Raw genomic sequence first — 9,444 nt, 5'->3', positions numbered from 1 at the left:
AAAAATTGTTTTCTCCATCCAGACGATGTTGAGATCTCTTGAAGTCACAGAAACGTATTCCTCCATCCAAAACGATGTTGAGTTGTGTATAATTAAATTACTGATTACTCTCTTGGGGGTTTAGAACGATTTCCTCCATCCATACAGATGTCGAGTTTTTTTCAAAGATGTACTGCACCACACAACACCTAACCTTAACACCCATTTTCGTTGTGCAAACCTAGTGGAAATAACCACAAATATTTTAGCCCCATTTTGGATTTTTTTTGCATTGACTCATGGACTCGGTCTGGCTTGGATCGGTCTTTAGTGGTCAGTGGACGGATGGACCGTGCACAACCAGGTTCAGACCTCAGGTCTGGACCTTGGACGTTTCATTCCCCTAACCAGCCAGTGCCTTCGTCTCTGAGCTTTGGGCTGGTCCTTGTCGGGCCTTGTTTTAGTGAGTTTGATGTGAAATATCAGTACAACAAAATGGTAAATCACACCAAAATGGATCATGACGCACCAAAAAGTGCCGATATTGAGTGTTAGAACGTGTGTGTGTGCAGACACGCCCCCCTCAGAAACAGTATAAATAAGACTGAGTGACTGGAACCTTTCATTTTGTGTTCGAGCTAGCCTGAAGAAGGAAAATAAATTCCGAAACGTCGCGATAAGGCTTGAACAGTCCACTTTAAGGCCTCCATCAGTGTGGTGTATGATGTAGAGAGCCACAGAAATTTTCTAGAAGGTTCCAAAAATTGTTTTCTCCATCCAGACGATGTTGAGATCTCTTGAAGTCACAGAAACGTATTCCTCCATCCAAAACGATGTTGAGTTGTGTATAATTAAATTACTGATTACTCTCTTGGGGGTTTAGAACGATTTCCTCCATCCATACAGATGTCGAGTTTTTTCAAAGATGTACTGCACCACACAACACCTAACCTTAACACCCATTTCGTTGTGCAAACCTAGTGGAAATAACCACAAATATTTTAGCCCCATTTTGGATTTTTTTGCATTGACTCATGGACTCGGTCTGGCTTGGATCGGTCTTTAGTGGTCAGTGGACGGATGGACCGTGCATAACCAGGTTCAGACCTCAGGTCTGGACCTTGGACGTTTCATTCCCCTAACCCTGGCAGGCGAGAATTCTACGACTGAAACACCAATGCTCTATTTCTGCAAGAATTCTACGAATTTATGTGGAAAATGCATCTCTTCAACTGGGTAATATCGACCAATGCTAAAGCTGAACAACTGACAGACAAACTGATCAAGTTCCATGGGTATTTGATGAACTGATATGAGCAAAAGTGTCTCTGAGCAAAGGGGAGTGGGGGAGGTCAATATCAAAAGTGAGAGGCGTTAACTTCTGTGGCCACCAGCTCCCTTAAGAACCACAGGGCACCTCAGCCTCCTGGACTGCACCAGATTTGTCAGTTCTTGCTGGGAGTCATTACCCTGCTCTTCCAACAAGCCACTGTCCAACTGTGACCTTGTAGCGCTGTCTTGGGGATCTTACATTACTTACCTTGCAGTTTATTCCACTTTCATGCAGGTCAGCATTGACCCTGGACATTTTCTTCTGGTGTTTTTTAGAGACAACAAACAGGTCAGTTTACTCTCATTGGTTTCTTTAAGCATGACCTTTCTTGCCTGCAGCCTTTTTATTGCCTTCAGGAGTTTTTCACAGGTGCATGAGCCATAATTGCTTGTACTTCGTTGAACAAGCATGGAAAAGCATTGTCTAGAGTGCTTCCACTAGTTCCCTGTAAAACACTGATAAGTTGCCCACTTCTAAAGTAGCAAGATACACTGCTTTGCTTCTGCTGGGAATCGAACCTGGGTCTCCTGCGCGGGAAACAACAACTCTGACATTCAGCCACCAGTGAGTGAAGCTGCGCTGTACTCGTGGCTCTGGGGACAGCTGCCGCTTATGAAGAACGACTAACATGGCCTTAAAAACACGACCTCTGCTGCATTGGCCGGGAATCGGACCCGGGTCTCCCGCGTGGCAGGCGAGAATTCTACCACTGAACCACCAATGCTCTATTTCTGCAAGAATTCTACGAATTTATGTGGAAAATGCATCTCTTCAACTGGGTAATATCGACCAATGCTAAAGCTGAACAACTGACAGACAAACTGATCAAGTTCCATGGGTATTTGATGAACTGATATGAGCAAAAGTGTCTCTGAGCAAAGGGGAGTGGGGGAGGTCAATATCAAAAGTGAGAGGCGTTAACTTCTGTGGCCACCAGCTCCCTTAAGAACCACAGGGCACCTCAGCCTCCTGGACTGCACCAGATTTGTCAGTTCTTGCTGGGAGTCATTACCCTGCTCTTCCAACAAGCCACTGTCCAACTGTGACCTTGTAGCGCTGTCTTGGGGATCTTACATTACTTACCTTGCAGTTTATTCCACTTTCATGCAGATCAGCATTGACCCCCTGGACATTTTTCTTCTGGTGTTTTTTAGAGACAACAAACAGGTCAGTTTACTCTCATTGGTTTCTTTAAGCCTGACCTTTCTTGCCTGCAGCCTTTTTATTGCCTTCAGGAGTTTTTCACAGGTGCATGAGCCATAATTGCTTGTACTTCGTTGAACAAGCATGGAAAAGCATTGTCTAGAGTGCTTCCACTAGTTCCCTGTAAAACACTGATAAGTTGCCCACTTCTAAAGTAGCAAGATACACTGCTTTGCTTCTGCTGGGAATCGAACCTGGGTCTCCTGCGCGGGAAACAACAACTCTGACATTCAGCCACCAGTGAGTGAAGCTGCGCTGTGCTCGTGGCTCTGGGGACAGCTGCCGCTTATGAAGAACGACTAACATGGCCTTAAAAACACGACCTCTGCTGCATTGGCCGGGAATCGGACCCGGGTCTCCCGCGTGGCAGGCGAGAATTCTACCACTGAACCACCAATGCTCTATTTCTGCAAGAATTCTACGAATTTATGTGGAAAATGCATCTCTTCAACTGGGTAATATCGACCAATGCTAAAGCTGAACAACTGACAGACAAACTGATCAAGTTCCATGGGTATTTGATGAACTGATATGAGCAAAAGTGTCTCTGAGCAAAGGGGAGTGGGGGAGGTCAATATCAAAAGTGAGAGGCGTTAACTTCTGTGGCCACCAGCTCCCTTAAGAACCACAGGGCACCTCAGCCTCCTGGACTGCACCAGATTTGTCAGTTCTTGCTGGGAGTCATTACCCTGCTCTTCCAACAAGCCACTGTCCAACTGTGACCTTGTAGCGCTGTCTTGGGGATCTTACATTACTTACCTTGCAGTTTATTCCACTTTCATGCAGATCAGCATTGACCCCTGGACATTTTTCTTCTGGTGTTTTTTAGAGACAACAAACAGGTCAGTTTACTCTCATTGGTTTCTTTAAGCCTGACCTTTCTTGCCTGCAGCCTTTTTATTGCCTTCAGGAGTTTTTCACAGGTGCATGAGCCATAATTGCTTGTACTTCGTTGAACAAGCATGGAAAAGCATTGTCTAGAGTGCTTCCACTAGTTCCCTGTAAAACACTGATAAGTTGCCCACTTCTAAAGTAGCAAGATACACTGCTTTGCTTCTGCTGGGAATCGAACCTGGGTCTCCTGCGCGGGAAACAACAACTCTGACATTCAGCCACCAGTGAGTGAAGCTGCGCTGTGCTCGTGGCTCTGGGGACAGCTGCCGCTTATGAAGAACGACTAACATGGCCTTAAAAACACGACCTCTGCTGCATTGGCCGGGAATCGGACCCGGGTCTCCCGCGTGGCAGGCGAGAATTCTACCACTGAACCACCAATGCTCTATTTCTGCAAGAATTCTACGAATTTATGTGGAAAATGCATCTCTTCAACTGGGTAATATCGACCAATGCTAAAGCTGAACAACTGACAGACAAACTGATCAAGTTCCATGGGTATTTGATGAACTGATATGAGCAAAAGTGTCTCTGAGCAAAGGGGAGTGGGGGAGGTCAATATCAAAAGTGAGAGGCGTTAACTTCTGTGGCCACCAGCTCCCTTAAGAACCACAGGGCACCTCAGCCTCCTGGACTGCACCAGATTTGTCAGTTCTTGCTGGGAGTCATTACCCTGCTCTTCCAACAAGCCACTGTCCAACTGTGACCTTGTAGCGCTGTCTTGGGGATCTTACATTACTTACCTTGCAGTTTATTCCACTTTCATGCAGGTCAGCATTGACCCCTGGACATTTTTCTTCTGGTGTTTTTTAGAGACAACAAACAGGTCAGTTTACTCTCATTGGTTTCTTTAAGCATGACCTTTCTTGCCTGCAGCCTTTTTATTGCCTTCAGGAGTTTTTCACAGGTGCATGAGCCATAATTGCTTGTACTTCGTTGAACAAGCATGGAAAAGCATTGTCTAGAGTGCTTCCACTAGTTCCCTGTAAAACACTGATAAGTTGCCCACTTCTAAAGTAGCAAGATACACTGCTTTGCTTCTGCTGGGAATCGAACCTGGGTCTCCTGCGCGGGAAACAACAACTCTGACATTCAGCCACCAGTGAGTGAAGCTGCGCTGTGCTCGTGGCTCTGGGGACAGCTGCCGCTTATGAAGAACGACTAACATGGCCTTAAAAACACGACCTCTGCTGCATTGGCCGGGAATCGGACCCGGGTCTCCCGCGTGGCAGGCGAGAATTCTACCACTGAACCACCAATGCTCTATTTCTGCAAGAATTCTACGAATTTATGTGGAAAATGCATCTCTTCAACTGGGTAATATCGACCAATGCTAAAGCTGAACAACTGACAGACAAACTGATCAAGTTCCATGGGTATTTGATGAACTGATATGAGCAAAAGTGTCTCTGAGCAAAGGGGAGTGGGGGAGGTCAATATCAAAAGTGAGAGGCGTTAACTTCTGTGGCCACCAGCTCCCTTAAGAACCACAGGGCACCTCAGCCTCCTGGACTGCACCAGATTTGTCAGTTCTTGCTGGGAGTCATTACCCTGCTCTTCCAACAAGCCACTGTCCAACTGTGACCTTGTAGCGCTGTCTTGGGGATCTTACATTACTTACCTTGCAGTTTATTCCACTTTCATGCAGGTCAGCATTGACCCTGGACATTTTTCTTCTGGTGTTTTTTAGAGACAACAAACAGGTCAGTTTACTCTCATTGGTTTCTTTAAGCATGACCTTTCTTGCCTGCAGCCTTTTTATTGCCTTCAGGAGTTTTTCACAGGTGCATGAGCCATAATTGCTTGTACTTCGTTGAACAAGCATGGAAAAGCATTGTCTAGAGTGCTTCCACTAGTTCCCTGTAAAACACTGATAAGTTGCCCACTTCTAAAGTAGCAAGATACACTGCTTTGCTTCTGCTGGGAATCGAACCTGGGTCTCCTGCGCGGGAAACAACAACTCTGACATTCAGCCACCAGTGAGAGAAGCTGCGCTGTGCTCGTGGCTCTGGGGACAGCTGCCGCTTATGAGGAACGACTAACATGGCCTTAAAAACACGACCTCTGCTGCATTGGCCGGGAATCGGACCCGGGTCTCCCGCGTGGCAGGCGAGAATTCTACCACTGAACCACCAATGCTCTATTTCTGCAAGAATTCTACGAATTTATGTGGAAAATGCATCTCTTCAACTGGGTAATATCGACCAATGCTAAAGCTGAACAACTGACAGACAAACTGATCAAGTTCCATGGGTATTTGATGAACTGATATGAGCAAAAGTGTCTCTGAGCAAAGGGGAGTGGGGGAGGTCAATATCAAAAGTGAGAGGCGTTAACTTCTGTGGCCACCAGCTCCCTTAAGAACCACAGGGCACCTCAGCCTCCTGGACTGCACCAGATTTGTCAGTTCTTGCTGGGAGTCATTACCCTGCTCTTCCAACAAGCCACTGTCCAACTGTGACCTTGTAGCGCTGTCTTGGGGATCTTACATTACTTACCTTGCAGTTTATTCCACTTTCATGCAGGTCAGCATTGACCCTGGACATTTTTCTTCTGGTGTTTTTTAGAGACAACAAACAGGTCAGTTTACTCTCATTGGTTTCTTTAAGCATGACCTTTCTTGCCTGCAGCCTTTTTATTGCCTTCAGGAGTTTTTCACAGGTGCATGAGCCATAATTGCTTGTACTTCGTTGAACAAGCATGGAAAAGCATTGTCTAGAGTGCTTCCACTAGTTCCCTGTAAAACACTGATAAGTTGCCCACTTCTAAAGTAGCAAGATACACTGCTTTGCTTCTGCTGGGAATCGAACCTGGGTCTCCTGCGCGGGAAACAACAACTCTGACATTCAGCCACCAGTGAGAGAAGCTGCGCTGTGCTCGTGGCTCTGGGGACAGCTGCCGCTTATGAGGAACGACTAACATGGCCTTAAAAACACGACCTCTGCTGCATTGGCCGGGAATCGGACCCGGGTCTCCCGCGTGGCAGGCGAGAATTCTACCACTGAACCACCAATGCTCTATTTCTGCAAGAATTCTACGAATTTATGTGGAAAATGCATCTCTTCAACTGGGTAATATCGACCAATGCTAAAGCTGAACAACTGACAGACAAACTGATCAAGTTCCATGGGTATTTGATGAACTGATATGAGCAAAAGTGTCTCTGAGCAAAGGGGAGTGGGGGAGGTCAATATCAAAAGTGAGAGGCGTTAACTTCTGTGGCCACCAGCTCCCTTAAGAACCACAGGGCACCTCAGCCTCCTGGACTGCACCAGATTTGTCAGTTCTTGCTGGGAGTCATTACCCTGCTCTTCCAACAAGCCACTGTCCAACTGTGACCTTGTAGCGCTGTCTTGGGGATCTTACATTACTTACCTTGCAGTTTATTCCACTTTCATGCAGGTCAGCATTGACCCCTGGACATTTTTCTTCTGGTGTTTTTTAGAGACAACAAACAGGTCAGTTTACTCTCATTGGTTTCTTTAAGCATGACCTTTCTTGCCTGCAGCCTTTTTATTGCCTTCAGGAGTTTTTCACAGGTGCATGAGCCATAATTGCTTGTACTTCGTTGAACAAGCATGGAAAAGCATTGTCTAGAGTGCTTCCACTAGTTCCCTGTAAAACACTGATAAGTTGCCCACTTCTAAAGTAGCAAGATACACTGCTTTGCTTCTGCTGGGAATCGAACCTGGGTCTCCTGCGCGGGAAACAACAACTCTGACATTCAGCCACCAGTGAGTGAAGCTGCGCTGTGCTCGTGGCTCTGGGGACAGCTGCCGCTTATGAAGAACGACTAACATGGCCTTAAAAACACGACCTCTGCTGCATTGGCCGGGAATCGGACCCGGGTCTCCCGCGTGGCAGGCGAGAATTCTACCACTGAACCACCAATGCTCTATTTCTGCATGAATTCTACGAATTTATGTGGAAAATGCATCTCTTCAACTGGGTAATATCGACCAATGCTAAAGCTGAACAACTGACAGACAAACTGATCAAGTTCCATGGGTATTTGATGAACTGATATGAGCAAAAGTGTCTCTGAGCAAAGGGGAGTGGGGGAGGTCAATATCAAAAGTGAGAGGCGTTAACTTCTGTGGCCACCAGCTCCCTTAAGAACCACAGGGCACCTCAGCCTCCTGGACTGCACCAGATTTGTCAGTTCTTGCTGGGAGTCATTACCCTGCTCTTCCAACAAGCCACTGTCCAACTGTGACCTTGTAGCGCTGTCTTGGGGATCTTACATTACTTACCTTGCAGTTTATTCCACTTTCATGCAGGTCAGCATTGACCCTGGACATTTTTCTTCTGGTGTTTTTTAGAGACAACAAACAGGTCAGTTTACTCTCATTGGTTTCTTTAAGCATGACCTTTCTTGCCTGCAGCCTTTTTATTGCCTTCAGGAGTTTTTCACAGGTGCATGAGCCATAATTGCTTGTACTTCGTTGAACAAGCATGGAAAAGCATTGTCTAGAGTGCTTCCACTAGTTCCCTGTAAAACACTGATAAGTTGCCCACTTCTAAAGTAGCAAGATACACTGCTTTGCTTCTGCTGGGAATCGAACCTGGGTCTCCTGCGCGGGAAACAACAACTCTGACATTCAGCCACCAGTGAGTGAAGCTGCGCTGTGCTCGTGGCTCTGGGGACAGCTGCCGCTTATGAAGAACGACTAACATGGCCTTAAAAACACGACCTCTGCTGCATTGGCCGGGAATCGGACCCGGGTCTCCCGCGTGGCAGGCGAGAATTCTACCACTGAACCACCAATGCTCTATTTCTGCAAGAATTCTACGAATTTATGTGGAAAATGCATCTCTTCAACTGGGTAATATCGACCAATGCTAAAGCTGAACAACTGACAGACAAACTGATCAAGTTCCATGGGTATTTGATGAACTGATATGAGCAAAAGTGTCTCTGAGCAAAGGGGAGTGGGGGAGGTCAATATCAAAAGTGAGAGGCGTTAACTTCTGTGGCCACCAGCTCCCTTAAGAACCACAGGGCACCTCAGCCTCCTGGACTGCACCAGATTTGTCAGTTCTTGCTGGGAGTCATTACCCTGCTCTTCCAACAAGCCACTGTCCAACTGTGACCTTGTAGCGCTGTCTTGGGGATCTTACATTACTTACCTTGCAGTTTATTCCACTTTCATGCAGATCAGCATTGACCCTGGACATTTTTCTTCTGGTGTTTTTTAGAGACAACAAACAGGTCAGTTTACTCTCATTGGTTTCTTTAAGCATGACCTTTCTTGCCTGCAGCCTTTTTATTGCCTTCAGGAGTTTTTCACAGGTGCATGAGCCATAATTGCTTGTACTTCGTTGAACAAGCATGGAAAAGCATTGTCTAGAGTGCTTCCACTAGTTCCCTGTAAAACACTGATAAGTTGCCCACTTCTAAAGTAGCAAGATACACTGCTTTGCTTCTGCTGGGAATCGAACCTGGGTCTCCTGCGCGGGGAAACAACAACTCTGACATTCAGCCACCAGTGAGTGAAGCTGCGCTGTACTCGTGGCTCTGGGGACAGCTGCCGCTTATGAAGAACGACTAACATGGCCTTAAAAACACGACCTCTGCTGCATTGGCCGGGAATCGGACCCGGGTCTCCCGCGTGGCAGGCGAGAATTCTACCACTGAACCACCAATGCTCTATTTCTGCAAGAATTCTACGAATTTATGTGGAAAATGCAATCTCTTCAACTGAGGGTAATATCGACCAATGCTAAAGCTGAAACAACTGACAGACAAACTGATCAAGTTCCATGGGTATTTGATGAACTGATATGAGCAAAAGTGTCTCTGAGCAAAGGGGAGTGGGGGAGGTCATATCAAAAGTGAGAGGCGTTAACTTCTGTGGCCACCAGCTCCCTTAAGAACCACAGGGCACCTCAGCCTCCTGGACTGCACCAGATTTGTCAGTTCTTGCTGGGAGTCATTACCCTGCTCTTCAACAAGCCACTGTCCAACTGTGACCTTGTAGTGCTGTCTTGGGGATCTTACATACTTACCTTGCAGTTTATTCCACTTTCATGCA

General features: G+C 46.5%; 9 non-coding genes across 9 annotated transcripts; all 9 read right to left on the bottom strand.

Moving 5' to 3' along the window:
• Window positions 1-1,965: 1,965 nt before the first annotated feature.
• On the bottom strand, window positions 1,966-2,036 carry trnag-gcc (transfer RNA glycine (anticodon GCC)). The gene has a single exon. It is a non-coding gene; the product is annotated as a tRNA-Gly (tRNA).
• An 808-nt stretch (window positions 2,037-2,844) lies between these two features.
• Window positions 2,845-2,915, bottom strand: trnag-gcc (transfer RNA glycine (anticodon GCC)). Its single transcript has one exon. It is a non-coding gene; the product is annotated as a tRNA-Gly (tRNA).
• Window positions 2,916-3,722: 807 nt separating this feature from the next.
• trnag-gcc (transfer RNA glycine (anticodon GCC)) lies at window positions 3,723-3,793 on the bottom strand. The gene has a single exon. It is a non-coding gene; the product is annotated as a tRNA-Gly (tRNA).
• An 807-nt stretch (window positions 3,794-4,600) lies between these two features.
• trnag-gcc (transfer RNA glycine (anticodon GCC)) lies at window positions 4,601-4,671 on the bottom strand. The gene has a single exon. It is a non-coding gene; the product is annotated as a tRNA-Gly (tRNA).
• Window positions 4,672-5,477: 806 nt separating this feature from the next.
• Window positions 5,478-5,548, bottom strand: trnag-gcc (transfer RNA glycine (anticodon GCC)). The gene has a single exon. It is a non-coding gene; the product is annotated as a tRNA-Gly (tRNA).
• Window positions 5,549-6,354: 806 nt separating this feature from the next.
• On the bottom strand, window positions 6,355-6,425 carry trnag-gcc (transfer RNA glycine (anticodon GCC)). Its single transcript has one exon. It is a non-coding gene; the product is annotated as a tRNA-Gly (tRNA).
• An 807-nt stretch (window positions 6,426-7,232) lies between these two features.
• trnag-gcc (transfer RNA glycine (anticodon GCC)) lies at window positions 7,233-7,303 on the bottom strand. Its single transcript has one exon. It is a non-coding gene; the product is annotated as a tRNA-Gly (tRNA).
• An 806-nt stretch (window positions 7,304-8,109) lies between these two features.
• trnag-gcc (transfer RNA glycine (anticodon GCC)) lies at window positions 8,110-8,180 on the bottom strand. Its single transcript has one exon. It is a non-coding gene; the product is annotated as a tRNA-Gly (tRNA).
• An 807-nt stretch (window positions 8,181-8,987) lies between these two features.
• Window positions 8,988-9,058, bottom strand: trnag-gcc (transfer RNA glycine (anticodon GCC)). Its single transcript has one exon. It is a non-coding gene; the product is annotated as a tRNA-Gly (tRNA).
• Between the last annotated feature and the right edge of the window lie 386 nt (window positions 9,059-9,444).

Source organism: Carassius auratus, unplaced genomic scaffold, assembly GCF_003368295.1.
Source record: "Carassius auratus strain Wakin unplaced genomic scaffold, ASM336829v1 scaf_tig00045100, whole genome shotgun sequence".
NCBI lineage: Eukaryota > Metazoa > Chordata > Actinopteri > Cypriniformes > Cyprinidae > Carassius > Carassius auratus.
The sequence above is the reverse complement of the archived record's forward strand: the minus strand, read 5'-3'. Positions and strand labels throughout refer to the sequence as shown.